General features: G+C 39.1%; 1 long non-coding RNA gene across 1 annotated transcript; it reads left to right on the top strand.

Annotated features, from left to right (window-relative positions):
- The first annotated feature begins 14,665 nt into the window (after positions 1 to 14,665).
- On the top strand, positions 14,666 to 16,050 carry LOC308408837. Its single transcript, XR_013973852.1, has 4 exons — positions 14,666 to 14,705; positions 14,872 to 15,048; positions 15,238 to 15,345; positions 15,464 to 16,050. It is a non-coding gene; the product is annotated as an uncharacterized lncRNA (long non-coding RNA).
- The last annotated feature ends 304 nt before the right edge of the window (positions 16,051 to 16,354 follow it).

The following is a 16,354-nucleotide window of genomic DNA, read 5'->3' as shown; positions in this document are numbered from 1 at the left end:
GGTTACAACCGATGGAAATGGGTCCTCTTCCCCTTCCTTCACACCATTTATTTTGAGATTCTCGCGACTTGAACGTCTAAATCCAATAACTTAGTTTCATATCACATCTGAAGTTTTGCTAATTCCATTAGTTGCTCCTCTGAAACCTGGATTCGAGTCTCCACAACATTTATGCGTCCCTCTGCTTCATCGAGTCTTTTACCGATGCCGTTCACATTCTCCCGTATAGCATTAAAATGCTCATTCGTATCTTTTCTGAAAGCACGCAATTCTTTGATCGTAGCTGGGCAGCCAGACCGGAAGTCCCAAATGAAATGTAATACTGAGTCAACGGAACCCTCCTAAGGGAAAACCACCTTTTCATTTTAGAACTGAAGAAGTCTTATGGATGACAGGACAAATATTTCCAAAAAACATTTAAATTTAGTGTACATTAAATTTAAGCCAAGCAGACGAATGTAATACAATGGAAACAGTATTTGTAAATGATGCAACATTACTTTGACGCTGTTTCTGTAGCATTCTCGCATTAAGACTACTTTCATCACTTCGAGGGATAAGGCAAACCAGAAATGCCTGATGGAAAAAGAAAAAGTTTACTTCTATAGTCTGTGATTGCTGGTGTTAACAGTACCACTGCATTTTTTCTTTGTGGGATTTGTTTAGTAAAAACAGGGGGGGAAAAAAATGGATGCACAGATTTTATAGGGAAGTCTTTTGTGTTTATATACAGGTGAATTTGTGTAGTTCTACCCCTAAAAACAGTAACGTGCAGCTCATCAGATCACCACACAAACCTCGTTCACTGTCTATGGTCCTGAAATTCTCACGGTTTAATAAGAAAACCAGCAAATGCTTTTAAATTTTAGGATGCCTCTGGGTATCAGCCTATCAAGCACAAAAAACAAGACATGCATTTTCTCTACAAAACATTAGTACAATTTGCAATCAATTCGCAAACAGTACAGTAATCAATTTATTTAAATATTCCCTTTCCTATATTTTGTGCCTCGATAAAGGAAATCCCAGTAATGCGTATGCAAGTAAACAGACACTTCCAGATATTCAGGCTCTGAATTTTTCTGTGGCTATCTTTGCATACTTAAAAGTACTTACTTTAAAAAAAAAAATTTGTTTTGTTTTTATGGGCTAAAAATGAATGGGTAAACGGATCCAGTATACAAGTCAATGGATCTGTAGTCTCAAAAACATAATGTTTTTGGAGAGAATATAGGGAGCACTGATCAATCACAAGTGTTTATATATGGTATCATCCAGATGTGATATCCCTTCAATTACAAAATTTGTACATCACAAAGACAGCAGATCTGGCAAAATTGCATCTAAAGATGTTCTGGGAGATAATTATTTACTCTTACTTTTCATGGCTAACTTTGTCTTTGTGTGCATGGGCAAACTAACCATCACTAACCACATGATGTAAAAGCAGTATGACATTAACCATTTAGTTTCCTCTCAACTATTTAATAGTTTTTATTTAGGCTTTTGACTTTAATGGAGAGAGACAGTGAAGACAAACCGAAGCAGGGGAGGAAGGAGAACAGACACAGTAAAGGGCCGGAAGTCAGACTCGAACCAGGCTGCTGCTTTTAGGCCATGTGCCCTAAAACCAGGCACCAGCTAAACCAGTGCCCTGAGAGCTCATAGTTTAAAGGTTCATAGTTTAATGGTTAGTTTTGCTGCATGCTGTTGGCAAGCTAACCTCAACTGCCACGTGAGAGTATGAGGCAGATAAAGAGTTGCTTAGATGACAACATCAGTACAAAGGATAACTGTATATAAAAACAAGTCTGCTTGTAAAATTGCAGCATTTTCTTTTATTCTGCAAAACAGTGCTGTTTAAGATAAAATATGAAAATACTCTTTAAAATGCTCCTAGAATTATAAATTCATATAGAAGTGTATAATAATAGTATTAATATAAATAAAAACCTATCAAATAAATAAATGATCTATTAAGTATAATAGCTTAATCAATAAGTCCTTTAAAACTGCAGGATATAATTTGTGCATTCTCAGAGGTGTTGCAGTTGGGCACAGTTCAACAGTCTCACAGCATCTGGAAAAAGCTATTCTTTAACTTGGTGGACCTTGCTACAGTGCTGCACAGCCTCCAGCCTGAGTGGAGGTGTAAAAATGGGGTCTGTGGGCAGGGTGGGTGGAGCGTCTCTGTCCTTGCATATGCTGGTGTAAACGTCAGGTAAGCTACACACAGTGGTCCTCAGCCACCCACTGCAGTGCCTTCTAGTTTGTTACTTTTGATTTTATACTAAACAAGTTGTCAATTTGAGGATGATGATTACATCACAGATTTATGAGCAGCTCAGTCTCCATCATTCTGATTCTTTGTACTGTAAGGCAACTGTCAGAAAGGATTATAGTGCTAAAAGTATTGACTCATCCTTCTAAATTTGAATTCAGGTGTTCCAATCACTTCTGTTGCCACAGGTGAATAAAATGAAGCACCTAGGCATGCAGACTCCTACAAACATTTATTAGTGGACGTTCATGAAAGTTATATTGCATGGAAGAAAATTAAACTAGACTTTAATGCCCTTCATGTGAAAGAGTTAAAGATAATACAATTTTAAATTGATCTTGTTTTCTGCTGGTAGTTTGTAAATTGACTAGTTAAGGAGACATTCAAATGAATAGCTTAAGTATTTAGTTGCTTGATGTACAGTTTATATAAAGAAACAGATAAAAGTGCCAGCAGTCCAACGTCACAGTTGCTCATGTTCATCTTCAGTTAAAAGAATGAACACATTCTCACACTAGAGCTGAAACCACCAATGTTGTTCTCTGGTGGCAGCTAGTTGTTTAACAGACCTATCATTGCTGCTCTACAGTTAAAACAAAACTTGTCTCCTGGACCTCTTGTTTCATTTCTATTCATGTAATATGTATTAATGTTGATGCAACAGTCTGACATTTTATATACTCACATAATACATGTTTTTGTGCTTTTATTCTAGTGATTGATTTATTGGGGTGTGTACAATAGAAAATGAACTGGCACAATTAAAGATTCTATTGTTGACCCTCAGTTCTACATCTCAGGGATAATAATCTTTCAAAGTACTTAAAAAAGGTCAAGGATGTCAGATTGTGTTATTTTGTTCTCCTACAATTCTGGGGTCCTGTTTAATGTAATTGTTTCTGTCATCAGTCTCCCTGAAGCTCTAACAAAGAAGTCTACTGCCTTGAAAATATGAGCAGTGCCTGAATGATTTAGTAAAGGAAGTGAAGAATATCAGGCTGTAAATTTCCCTGCAACCCTGTCCTTTGTGTCATCCCTCAACACACAAGGTACTTTGCTGTTTGCAAGACTTCGTCTTTTTTGATACATCAGAGAAAAAAATTTATTTCATATGAACCATCAAGGTGTCACGGTCCGGCAGATCTGTCTGAGAAGTTCGGCTTTGTTCTTTTTCTCTCCCTCCCTCTCTCCCTCTGTCGCCTGGGCTGAGTTCGTTGTGGGCTCCCGCCTTTGGCCTACATACGTGAGATGATCAACACCTGCGTCTCATTAACTGGCCTCTACTAAAGGGAAGAAGCGAGACTGCTCCCCCCTGGATTGTTGCTTGACCTGTGTCAGGCTTGGACACTACAGTCTAGTTCCCGTGTTTCAGCTTCTTGTGCTAACACTTTTGTTTCCCTCAGGGCCGTGCAGAGAGGTTTAAAGGGGCGGGTGCTCAAAGTTAAAAAGGGGCACATTGAACCAGGCTGAATAACAACAACACACATTCATCAAGAATCTAATATGGGCAACAAGGCAAAGCAAACGTAGCCGATGTTTTACCTGATTGATACAATGTTGCTGTTGAGGGGTTGCTGTGGATAGTGCTGGAGGGCAGGGCTGTGTTGATCTGAGACTGTACACATTAAAAAGTCCATAGGAGAGATGGTAGCTGATTAAACAAGTGTCATGAGATAATAACAAAATGCAAAGATTGGTGACAGCGCTTGGAACCATAAGGCAACAAAAACTCTGAGAAATAATTTAGGCTCTGCCTGTGAATCACTCTTTGCTTCTCTTCTTCCTTCCTTCCATCATTTCATATATCACTCTCCACTTGCTGTCTATCTGAGAACAAGGTACAACTTGCTATTGCAATAAACTATAATTTAATTATCCACACCTAACAACTCTTGCACTTAATCTATAATAAAATGATGACAGAAAAATGTTATAGCACTGCCTTTAGTAGCCTCACACAGCTCCTACTGTTTCCTCCTCATGTCCTTACCAGGCATGTCTGGACAATGTTATATCATGAGTAATATTTTTTTTAAAAAATCCATCTAAATAAAACACACACATGCATGCACACACAGGGACATTTTAGACCTTCTTCAGAATACTGTATATACTATGGGCATCATGGTGCTGATCCAGAATCCTTACATTATTATTTATTACTAGAGCTACAATAATAAAGCAGTGAGGAGGGGGAAGTAATAAATATGAAATAATGTCATTATGATGATTCCATTTGTTTCACTATCCACTCTGTGCAGGAGCAAAGCTTATTACATTTTTAAACTGTAGAGATACAATAATTTTACTGCTGTAAAATCCAAATTTTGTCTTATTTAAAATATAAATCTAATATAATCTGCTTCTTAATGTATGTTCTTTAAAATACAGCGTGTGTTTTTTAATATATTATAATTATAATAATGCATAATTAGGTGGACATGCATATTAGATCGTTTTTTAGTGAAATATAATCCCTCCAGAAAGGCAGGAAAAGCCCTGTAACTTAAACTAAATATGTTCTAAATACTTTAAAAGTAAATATGTTCACTAAAACGGTGGACAGAGCTACAGACCCATGACAGCCTTACACAGGTAGCCAGCAGCTATGACCAACACTACTTGTGCAGTTAATAAAAGGAGGGGTAATGTTTGTGCTATACACTACAGTGTACGCTGTACACCTACTTACTGGTTTTGTCGCATCAGTCCAAGTCTCTGAGTTAACTTGTGTTTCTCCTACAGCTCCGGACCGCAAAAAATGCGCGTGCTCTTTGTGAGCTCGTTCCTGGCTTGTAACCAGCACGTTCTGCCGTCAAGGGCGATCATTGGTTAAATGTGATCATGTGATTGATGCAAGCCAGATCCTTTTATTTAGCAAAACTGTGATTAATAGTTAAATATTATTGTTGAGGGGCACAGACAGGACTCCGCACGCACACAAAAATAACAATAATTTTTTTTAAAAAGTTGCCTCAACGAAAGGGCACTATGGGCACCCATCAGGAAAGGGGCGGGTGCTCAAGCCCCTCTAGCCCCTCTAGCCCTCTGCACGTGCCTGGTTTCCCTGTGTACAGACCCCTGTACCTGCCCTTGTTCCCTACAGAGTTTCTGGTGCGAGAGAGGAGTAAATGACTGGTGAGATGCCAAGAGAGACTGAGGAGGAGTGAGAGTGTTCCCCTGCTTTTCCCGTGGATTCCCTGGAGCCCTGATATCCACACTCTTGTATATAGCACTGAGTCACTGTCACACATTTCACCTGGTGTTTGTAAATAAAAACCCTCTGTTCTTCCTGTGAGCAAGGAGTCCTGCGTTTGAGTCCCCACAGTGACCGTAACAGAACGATCCAGCCAGTATGGACTCAGCGGACTCGGAATCCGTGCCACAGTCAGATCAGCCTGCTTTTTCGCCTGAAGCCATACTGGTATGGCACAAGCAAATGTTGCAGCATATCAACCAACAGCTGGCAGCTCTCACTCTGGCACTGGCCGAGCACACACTGTTGGAAAGTATGCCCCCGCAATCTCCTCTTTCACAACCCCAACCCCAGATGTCCCCGGCGCCGGAGCTTCCAGCCCTGCCATCACCAGCTCCGCCGGCGCTTCCCGAACGACCGCTCCCAACCCTCGAGCCTTTTTCTGGTGAGTTAGAAAAGTGTACAGGCTTTTTAACTCAACAGTCTCTGCAGTTTCGGCAGCAGCCAAGGGCTTTTGAGAGTGATGGGGCTAAAATCGCGTATTTTGTCAAGCTGTTACGAGAGCGGGCGTTAAAATCGGTTCAATCTGTTTTTGAAAACCGCATATATTTATATATAAACATATATAAATAAAACCACTTTTTTTTTTACATTAGTAATTCCTTTTGTGCATAATTTTATATTATTGTTAATAATAAATTAATTAAAGCAACAAAACAACCTGAAGAGCCGGTTTGGAGCAGAAAGAGCTGGCTCTTTTTAGTGAGCTGAACCGAAAGAGCTGGTTCTCTAAAAAGAGCCGGAAATCCCATCACCAATTCCAACTGAGCTCCTTCCTCACAGACTTAAAATTACGGTGCTCAATGGGCAACGCCTACCTGATGGCACCTATATTACTGAGCCTATTTCTTTAACTCTCTCCAGCAATCATTCCGAGACCCTGCGCTTGTTTGTGTTTAAAGCTCCACTCACGCCATTAGTACTAGGATTTCCTTGGTTGCAACAACATAATCCCACACTAGATTGGAAGACAGCTAAGGTTTTGGAGTGGGGGGAGGGATGTCACATGACCTGCTTAAAGGCCGCAACACCGCCTACCAGTTCTTCAGATCCAGGCTCTGCCCCTGATTCTCCTGATCTCTCCTCCATCCTTCCCATTCATCATGATCTCCTGGAGGTGTTTAGTAAAGACCGTGCGTCTTCGTTGCCCCCAAACAGACCTTATGACTGTGGCATTGACCGCCTCCCTGGCGCTCCCCTTCCTATGAGCCATTTATACAGTATTTCTCAACCTGAATGTGAGGCAATGGAAAGATACATCACAGAATCCCTTGCTGCTGGAATAATCTGGCCCTCTTCCTCTCCTCTTTCGGCTGGGTTTTTCTTTGTAGTGTGGTGTCGTGATGAGGAATCATCGGCTGGGAAGGTGTGGATGTCAGTGGTGCGTTTGTGGACATCATGTAAAATCCTACCCCAGAATCTACCCTCCGGGATTTGAATCGTCGTCCCGACGATTGACACTCACTGCCAAGGTCTATACAGGGTAACTGTATTAGGCACAGGTGCCTGGGAGTGCCCAGCCCCTATTGCTCTACTTCCTGCTACCTGGGACAAATGATGCAGGTTCAAGTGCGTCCCAGCATTACCACGGGTAGTCCTACGTAGAGGGGCTATATTGTTATGAACACCAGCCATAACTGGCAGATCAGTGCAAGCTGACACCATGGGGGACGTTGAGTAAGTAAGTAAGTAAACTTTATTTATTAAGCGCTTTTCACAGACAGACAATCACAAAGCGCTGTACACAAATATTAAAATATTAAAATAAACAATAAAATCAATAGACATTATATACAATGTAAAAGATCAAATGTAAATAATGTAAAAAATATAAAATATGTAGATCAACAAAAGGCTTGTTTGAACAGAAGAGTTTTTAACTGTTTTATAAAAGAATCCACAGTCAAGCAAATGTAAATGTAGTGGTAAACTGTTCCACAGCCTTGGTGCAACAGACTGAAAGGCTCTGTCCCCTTTTGTCTTCAGTCATGTACGGGGAACAACTAAGAGACTGAGTCTGTGAGCGGAGATGACGAGCAGCAGTGTATTTTATAAGAAGCTTGGATAAGTAATCTGGAGCCTGGCCATTTAGTGCTCTGTATGTTAAAACAAGAATTTTAAAGCGAATTCTAAACTCTATTGGGAGCCAATGTAAAGAATATAAGATGGGAGTGATGTGAACACGCTTGGTAGAGCGAGTTAGTAGTCTGGCTGCTGCGTTTTGTATTGTCTGGAGGCGAGAGAGAGATGATTTATCCAAGCTAGTAAAAAGGGAATTACAGTAATCTAAGCGTGATGACACAAATGCATGAATGAGTTTTTCCAGTTCAGCTGAGAACATATCTAAACATATCTAAACTGCGACATATGGTTTCATATGTCGCAGTTTAGATATGTTTCTTAAATGATAGAAACAGGAACGAGACAAAGATTTTACATGAGAGTCGAGGCCCAGAGAAGAGTCAAATATTACTCCAAGATTTCGAATATTTGACTTGACAGATGGACAGAAAAAGGCAAGAACCTGACTGATTTTAGAATGTAGCTCAGAAGGACCTATGATCATGGTCTCGGTCTTGTTAGTATTTAGAACAAGGTAGTTGCTTGAAAGCCAATCAGAAGCCTGGGTTAAGCACTGGACTAGGGTGGACAGCCTATCCAGCTGATGAGACTTAAAAGATATATGGAGCTGAATGTCATCAGCATAAAAATGATAAGACAGGTCACTAAAAGATTGACTGATAACAGCTAAAGGAAGCATATAAAAAGAAAATAGTAATGGACCTAAAACTGAACCCTGTGGGACCCCACAGGTCAGGGCAGCAATGTCAGAGGTGAACCTGTCAGTCCTAACAGAAAAGGTCCTATCTGATGAGTAGGAAGAAAACCAGTCTAAGGCAGAGCCAGATATACCAACTGTCATGGTCCTGGGCCATGTTGGCCCAGTATTCTTAGTTTTTGTGTGTTTTGTATTTTGTTCCCTATTTATGCCTTGGTTCCTAGGTTATTTAGTTAAGATGTTCCTTATTTGGTTACCTCCTGTGTGCCCCTGTGTATCTGTGAGCCCTCGTCTCTCCTTGTGTTTTATTCCATGTTTTCCCCAGCCCGTTATGTCTGTGTTCTCCCCGTGCTCTTTCTCCTCCTGTCTGAACCTCCGTGTACTTCCTGTTTTACTTTGACAGTCTCTCGCCAGTATGCGTCATGTTGTGTTCACTCCTTCCCTGTCTCGTTATGGTTATCTGTGACAGGTGTGTTCCCCGTGTGTTCCCACTTCCCTCGTTAACCCTCTGTGTATTTATGTCTGCGTCTCCCTCAGTTCGGTGTCGCGTTCTCCCTCGTGACTGTGTGCCCGCCGTGTGTTTCCTCGTAAGTCAGTTCCTTAGTACTTCCCAGTTTAGTTTCATGTTATTTTGTATCGCTGTTATCGTTTGTCAGCAATAAAGCTGTATTTTGAGTCTCTCCTGTTTTCCGTGAGTTTGCGTTTGGGACCTATTTCCTGCCTGCCACACAGCCTGATCATGACACCAACCAAAACCTTGAGCCTGTTAAGTAGGATTTTGTGGTCAATGGTGTCAAAGGCTGCACTAAGATCAAGCAAAATGATCACAGAACAGTTCTCTGCGTCAGATGCCATTAATAGATCATTATAGACTCTTAAGAGAGCGGTCTCTGTAGAGTGCTGCTTTTGAAAGCCAGACTGAAAAGGGTCAAGAATGTGTAATTTACATAATAACTATTATTAAATTAGCGCCAAGTTATCTTAGTGAACTTCTCAAACCACATACTCCTGCTAGAACACTCAGATCTGCCACTCTACTACTTCTGACCCAACCCAGATCTCGACTGAAGTCCCGGGGTCACCGTGCGTTTGCTCTGGCTGCCCAGGTACTGTGGAATACCCTTCCTCTCGACCTCCGCGCATCTGATTCCATTGCACTGTTCAAATCACGATTAAAAACCCACTTACAGTATTCAATCTTGCCTTTCCCTCTAGTTAATATTTCTTTTATGACTTTATATCATGCACTTTTATGCTCATTTAAATTCTTGTTTGCTCTGTACCTGTTGCTTTCCTATGTATCAGTGACAGTTATCTGCTTGCATACTTAGTACTTGCTTTGGTCCTATTTCTATTATCCTCCGCCTATATTCTATCTTACTTGTTAAGCACCTTGGCATACCCTTGGTTTTTAAGTGTGCTTTATAAATAAAGTTTGTTATTATTATTATAATAGAGACCTGAACTGATTTTCAACAATTTTTTCAAGTAATTTACTTACAAATGGCAATTTTGAAATAGGTCGGTAATTACTAGCAGAGCTAGGATCAAGATTCTGTTTTTTTAACAGAGGAGTTACCTCAGCATGTTTAAAATAAGATGGAACACAGCCTTGCCTCAGTGAACTGTTGATGATGGATAGTAATGTGGGACCAATGCTGGTGATAGACCCAGACAGGACAGAGTGAGGTAATATATCTACAGAGCATGATGAGGATTGCATTTTACATAAAACTATAATTAAGTAATTTAGTGTGATTGGAGAAAAGGAGGTAAATGATCCAAGACAGCAAGGGGAATCTTCATAAGGGGAGGCACTTGAGGAAATTTTGGATTTCAAGTCCATCACCTTATTTACAAAGTAAAGTATTACAATCTTCATCAGAAAGCAACAGAGCATGCTGGGTTGGAGGAGAAACAATACTGTTGATGGTATCAAATAGAATTCTTGAATTATTTTTATGACGATTTATAAGATTATTGAAGTAAGAGGATCTGGCCTCTTTGACTGATTCATTATATAGGTAAAGTAGTTCTTTAAAGTGCTCACGATGGACAGTCAGACCGGTGGACTTCCACAGGCGCTCTGCTTTTCGATAGGTGCGTCGAAGACCACGAGTCTGATTATTTAACCATGGTGTCCGGGAACTAACAGAGCAATAACTGGTTTTGAGAGGAGCAACCGGTACCACTTTACAATAAGTCTCCCCTTATAGATGCTAATAAATAGTTTATAGCTATATTATTAATTAATCTGTAAATGCTTTATAAACCATTATTAATGGTTTATTATGCATTAGTTAAGGGTGAGAAAAAGAAAAAAAACTGACCGGTTTCTTGCCAAATAGTGAGCCAAATGTGTTCACCTATATATTTCATCTAGAGTTGCTATATTAAACATTTCAGACTAAGTTACTATCCTGTAAGCACAATCGGCATTTGTAAACATATTTTTTATCATATAAAATTGTACTTCATAAATGCATTATAAATATCCACAACTATCAATCGGAGCTTTGTTGTAAAGTGTAAAGCATAAAACCATTTATTAATGAATAATAAATATTTATAAATGCCAAATGGGAGCCTTATTGTAAAGTGTAAAGCATAAAACCATTTATTAATGACAAATAAACATTTATAAATGCCAAATGGGAGCCTTATTGTAAAGTGTAAAGCATAAAACCATTTATTAATGACAAATAAACCTTTATAAATGCCAAATGGGAGCCTTATTGTAAAGTGTAAAGCATAAAACCATTTATTAATGAATAATAAACATTTATAAATGCCGAATGGGAGCCTTATTGTAAAGTGTAAAGCATAAAACCATTTATTAATGACAAATAAACATTTATAAATGCCAAATGGGAGCCGTATTGTAAAGTGTAAAGCATAAAACCATTTATTAATGACAAATAAACATTTATAAATGCCAAATGGGAGCCTTATTGTAAAGTGTAAAGCATGACACCATTTATTTATGACTACTAAACATTTATAAATGACAAAACAGAGTTTTGTTGTAAAGTTTAAAACATGTCAACATTTATTTATGATCAACAAACATTTCTAAGTATTACTGGGCATTACTATAAAAAGTATAAAGCACCAACAGTTATTTAGCATTTCTAAACTTATATACAAGCCCTTTAAAGATAGCTAAAACTATATTAAGGAAACAAATCCCATCCCTAAATTCACCACTGGCATAAAACAAAGGAAAATTATAATAATTATAATATAATAAATTATTATACCTTAACTGAAACTGCACAGCTGTATTATTTACTCTACACACATTTATACAAATCAAAACATTGAAAAAAAAAACAATAAAATAAACTAACAGGTAAATCTCTTAGTTGTGTGGAAACTCAACACATATGTGAACAGATCTTTGAAAAATGATTGGTTTTGCAGATCTTTTCTTCAGTTCAATATGCTCAAAAAAACAAAACCACTTAGAACAAATTAGGGTTTCAGACAGATTTCCCTCTTCGAATTGGAAGCAAAGTACCAGCGGCCTTCATACTTTCTATTTTGTTTTTTACTTCATCACTGCCTTGAATTGCAGCCTCACATCGCTTAGCAAAAGCTAGTACCGTCTCTCCACTAGGCCTGTTGGACAGTAGCTCCTGGTAGACATTGCGGACCGCAATAGCAAGCTCCCCATCTGATGAAGTGGACACAACAGTGTTCCTGTCGAGCCCATGCTTTGGAAATGTCTTGAGGAGGGATTTGAATCGCTGCACAATGTCATTTGGCGTTTGAACTAAAAATGAAAACAAAGCAAATAATTAGAAAAGCAAATGCTCAAAGCATACTAATCTATACATATATATATATACAGTGGGGCAAAAAAGTATTTAGTCAGCCACCGATTGTGCAAGTTCCCCCACCTAAAATGATGACAGAGGTCAGTAATTTGCACCAGAGGTACACTTCAACTGTGAGAGACAGAATGTGAAAAAAAAATCCATGAATCCACATGGTAGGATTTGTAAAGAATTTATTCGTAAATCAGGGTGGAAAATAAGTATTTGGTCACCTCAAACAAGGAAAATCTCTGGCTCACACAGACCTGCAACCACCAAGTACCTGCAGAGGGTCAGGCAAGTCCTGAGGAGTCAGCTGAATGGTAAGAACAAGATCCGGGCCATCAACACGTACGCCCCGCCCTGCCCGTGATCAGGTACCCTGCTGGGGTAATAGGCTGGCCAAAGGAGGAGATAGAAGCCACTGACATAAAGACAAGAAAGCTCCTTACCATGCATGGAGGGTTTCATCCCCAAGAATGACCGAGCTAAGATCCTGTGGGACTTCCAGATACAGACGGACAAAATGGTGGTGGCTAACCAACCGGACATAGTGGTGGTAGACAAACAGAAGAAGACGGCCGTAGTGATCGATGTAGCGGTTCCGAATGACAGCAATATCAGGAAGAAGGAACACGAGAAGCTGGAGAAATACCATGTATGTATACATATATACATACATACATACATACATACATACATACATACATATATATATAAAACCTATATTAATTCTGATTGTAAGGCTGTTACATTACTAGTTCATGTTGGAGTTATGATCTTATGAACTATGAAATTGAATCAATCAAGTTAGACCTGGCTGAACTGAATTTGGAACCAGGTCTCTTTAGGAATGAACTAGCACAACACTTAAAGTTAACTGACTAAAATCTTTTAATCAACACAATGACAATAAGGGAACTTCACTGGGATTGATAAATTATCTAATGTTTATAAGATAAGATAAGATAAGATAAGATAAGATAAGATAAGATAACCTTTATTAGTCCCACACGTGGGAAATTTGTTTTGTCACAGCAGGAAGTGGACAGTGCAAAAGTTATGACGCAAAAATTAGAATACAATAAGAATAAATACAGTACACAGCTGTACAGAATAGAATAAAATAATATACTATATACAGTAGAATAAAATAGAATAAAAATATACAATAAGATAAAAATAGAATACGAATGCTATATACAACTGAGTAAAAATACAACGATGCCAGAAAGGATTATTGCACTTAGTGTTATTGCACATGTGTGGATGTGTGTGTTTGTTCAGTTAAAGTCTTTGTTGTGGAGTCTGACAGCAGTGGGGAGGAAAGACCTGCGAAATCTCTCCGTCCCACACCGTGGGTGCCGCAGTCTCCCACTGAAGGAGCTGCTCAGTGCTGTCACAGTCTGCTGCATGGGGTGGGAGACGTTGTCCAACAGGGATGACAGCTTAGCCGCCATTCTCCTGTCACTCACCACCTCCACTGGGTCCAGAGGGCATCCTAGAACAGAGCTGGCCCTTCGGATCACCCTGTTCAGTCTCTTCTTGTCCCCAGCAGAGATGCTGCCGCCCCAGCAGACCAATTTGAAGACTGTAAAATAAAAACAATGTTCATGGAACAAGTCTAGTTTCATACTTGTAAGGGATGATAGCTGACTTCGGAGAAAATCTCTCTCTCCTTCCAGTTCTTCAATTCTCTTCTTTTGCCACTCCAGTTTCTCCTTAAGAAAAGTCAGTTTCTCTCGCTCCTTGTTAAGAAGGGCAGTTGCAGTAGGGGCAGGATTAGAAGAAGAATCTAAAGAACAAACAATTATTAAATTACAATACTAAAATAATTTATAATTTAAACTTGGGAAACTCAAATAAAATATTGATTAAAAACGGTTACAACTTGAATTTATAAAAAGCCACTTTGTAAAAATTATGTTATATACACCTGTGGTGGTTCAGGCATTTCTAAAACAAGGCAAATAATTCTTATGTGTACTGCCTTACCAGGGTGTTTAATATAAATTTAATGATGCACATAAACAAAACTAAAAATATACTGTACAACTAAGTGATATAAATCGTTTGGAATAACCAATAGTAATAGAGCTATTCACATGTTATGTGATGTTAGTTAGCCACTGTAGCTAGCAGCCAAATGGCTCGGTAGCTAGCTAGCTAGCATTATACTCACCTTCATGTCTAACTGCTGACGTCGTTGGCTTAGTGCAATCTAGATCATCCAGTCTCTGCTTTTTGTATCTCTTCGAACGTGTGCTAACTGTGTAAGTCGCAGACGCACACAAATTTTTATCTTCTGCTCCATCCATGGCGCAGGAACTTGAACCTTTAGTGTGTCTGTTCGTGCCCCTTTGGCTTGACCTTCCAGAGCGCTCCACTGCCTGTCGCGCTCTGAGAGGAGGGGCTTTCCTTAATAAAGTTAACTGTGATTGGATGGTTGTATAAGCTCCTCTGCGTTTAAATTAAATTTGTTTTCCCTCCCTTTGGCGGCAGAACATATTTCTTTAGCATGAATCCAGTGGGTTAGATCTACATAACAAAGTCGGAGATACATTATAACAGGTGAGACAATCCTCTTTTTTGCGTGGGACTATTTTTGATTATAGGGCTTGTTTTATATAGCATGTGAAGTTCTTTAACTCTTAACCGATTTGCACTAGACTCCCATAGAGTATTTTACGGTGTTTCGAGGTGATAATAAAATAAATTACTCATTTTTTGCCACCAGAATGTCTCTGGGAATGAGATTGCGCGCCAGAATAGAAGGAAAACAAACTAAATATAAGGCACTAAGGCTCATTAAATGGCTGCAGAAGAAACACCTGCTAAAAAAGAAGCTTAGATGTCCTGTTTGTCACCATAAGATGAAAATGATTTCCGTGGTGAAGAAAGCCCAATATATGTGGTATGTATAATGCATGATAATGTAGTGCATGTAGTAAATATAACAAAATATTTCGGTTATCAATGCAAGAGGGAGCATTAACCTATTTTCATTATTATTTTCTTCATACTTAATTTTGTGATTATCTTTTCAATTAATGCTCTTGTTTAAGGATCCATTTCTTTACTTAACTCATTTGTATGTTCTCAGGTGCTGCAAAAGAGCAAGTCATAGGAAAGTTTCCAGAACAATTAGAACTAGCTCCCTCTTTTAGAAATCAAAAACATCTCTTTTCAGTTGGATGAAGTTCATTTACAGGTATATGTAGATGTAGACATTAATAGCAATGCACCTTTCATAATTGAACACCAATACGAGACTTGTGAAATAAAATTAGGGCCTCAGTAAGTAATAATTGCCTCAATTTCTATTACAGATTTTCACAAGGGCTCAGGCTCAGACAAATAGATATGATCGATGATGAAGTGGCTGGCAGCTCCAGAACACTAAGTAGCATGGCAAGACACATTCGACATGTTTGTATACGTGCAATTAAAAGACACAGAATAAACAATGGACACCGTCTTGGTGGTGACAGAGAATTTGTGGTTATAGATGAAAGCTGTCTCCGTCATCAGCGAAAGGTTGGTAAACTCTCAGACAGGTTTGTTAGAATCAATGCAGATCTGAATGTGTCCTCTAAACATGGAAACCTTTACCATAAGTAAAAAAAATTAGTAGAAGCAACCATCTTTTTGAATGTTTCTTTGTAGATATTCTGTTTAATTTTATTCTTTTTGTTTTCAGTATGCACGTGGACGCTTTGGAAATGCATGGAAAAGGAAGAAATGGGTATTTGGAATGATGGGAATTAAAGACAAAAGGCGAAGGCTCGTGTTAAAACTTGTTGAAAAACGATCAAGGCGCCACCTTGTTCCTCTGATCAGACAGCATGTTAAGTTGGGTAGTGCCATTATCAGTGATGAGTGGAGAGCCTACAAGAATGTTTTGACAAACATAGGGTACAGACATTACACTGTAAATCACAGCAGGTGGTGTGTAGATCCTCAATCTGGCAGTCATACACAGCATATCGAAAGGGCTTGGATGACCATCAAAGGACATGTCCGTAGACTAAGAGGAAATCGAATTGAGAAGTTGCTGGAGGAACACCTGATGGTTCTTGAGTGGTCATCTTGGCTTGGTTCGCGACACCCTGATGGACCACTGGGACGCTTATTTAAGGACATACAAAAAATATTTCCAGTTTGAACCAGTCTGGCATGAACTTTTTTTGGAGTGGGTGACTGTTTGGTGTTTTAAAAAA

Source organism: Rhamphochromis sp. 'chilingali' (genome assembly GCF_963969265.1).
Source record: "Rhamphochromis sp. 'chilingali' genome assembly, chromosome: 13".
NCBI classification, from domain to species: Eukaryota; Metazoa; Chordata; class Actinopteri; order Cichliformes; family Cichlidae; genus Rhamphochromis; species Rhamphochromis sp. 'chilingali'.
Note: the sequence above shows the minus strand (reverse complement) of the source record. Positions and strands in the feature narration are given on the sequence as shown.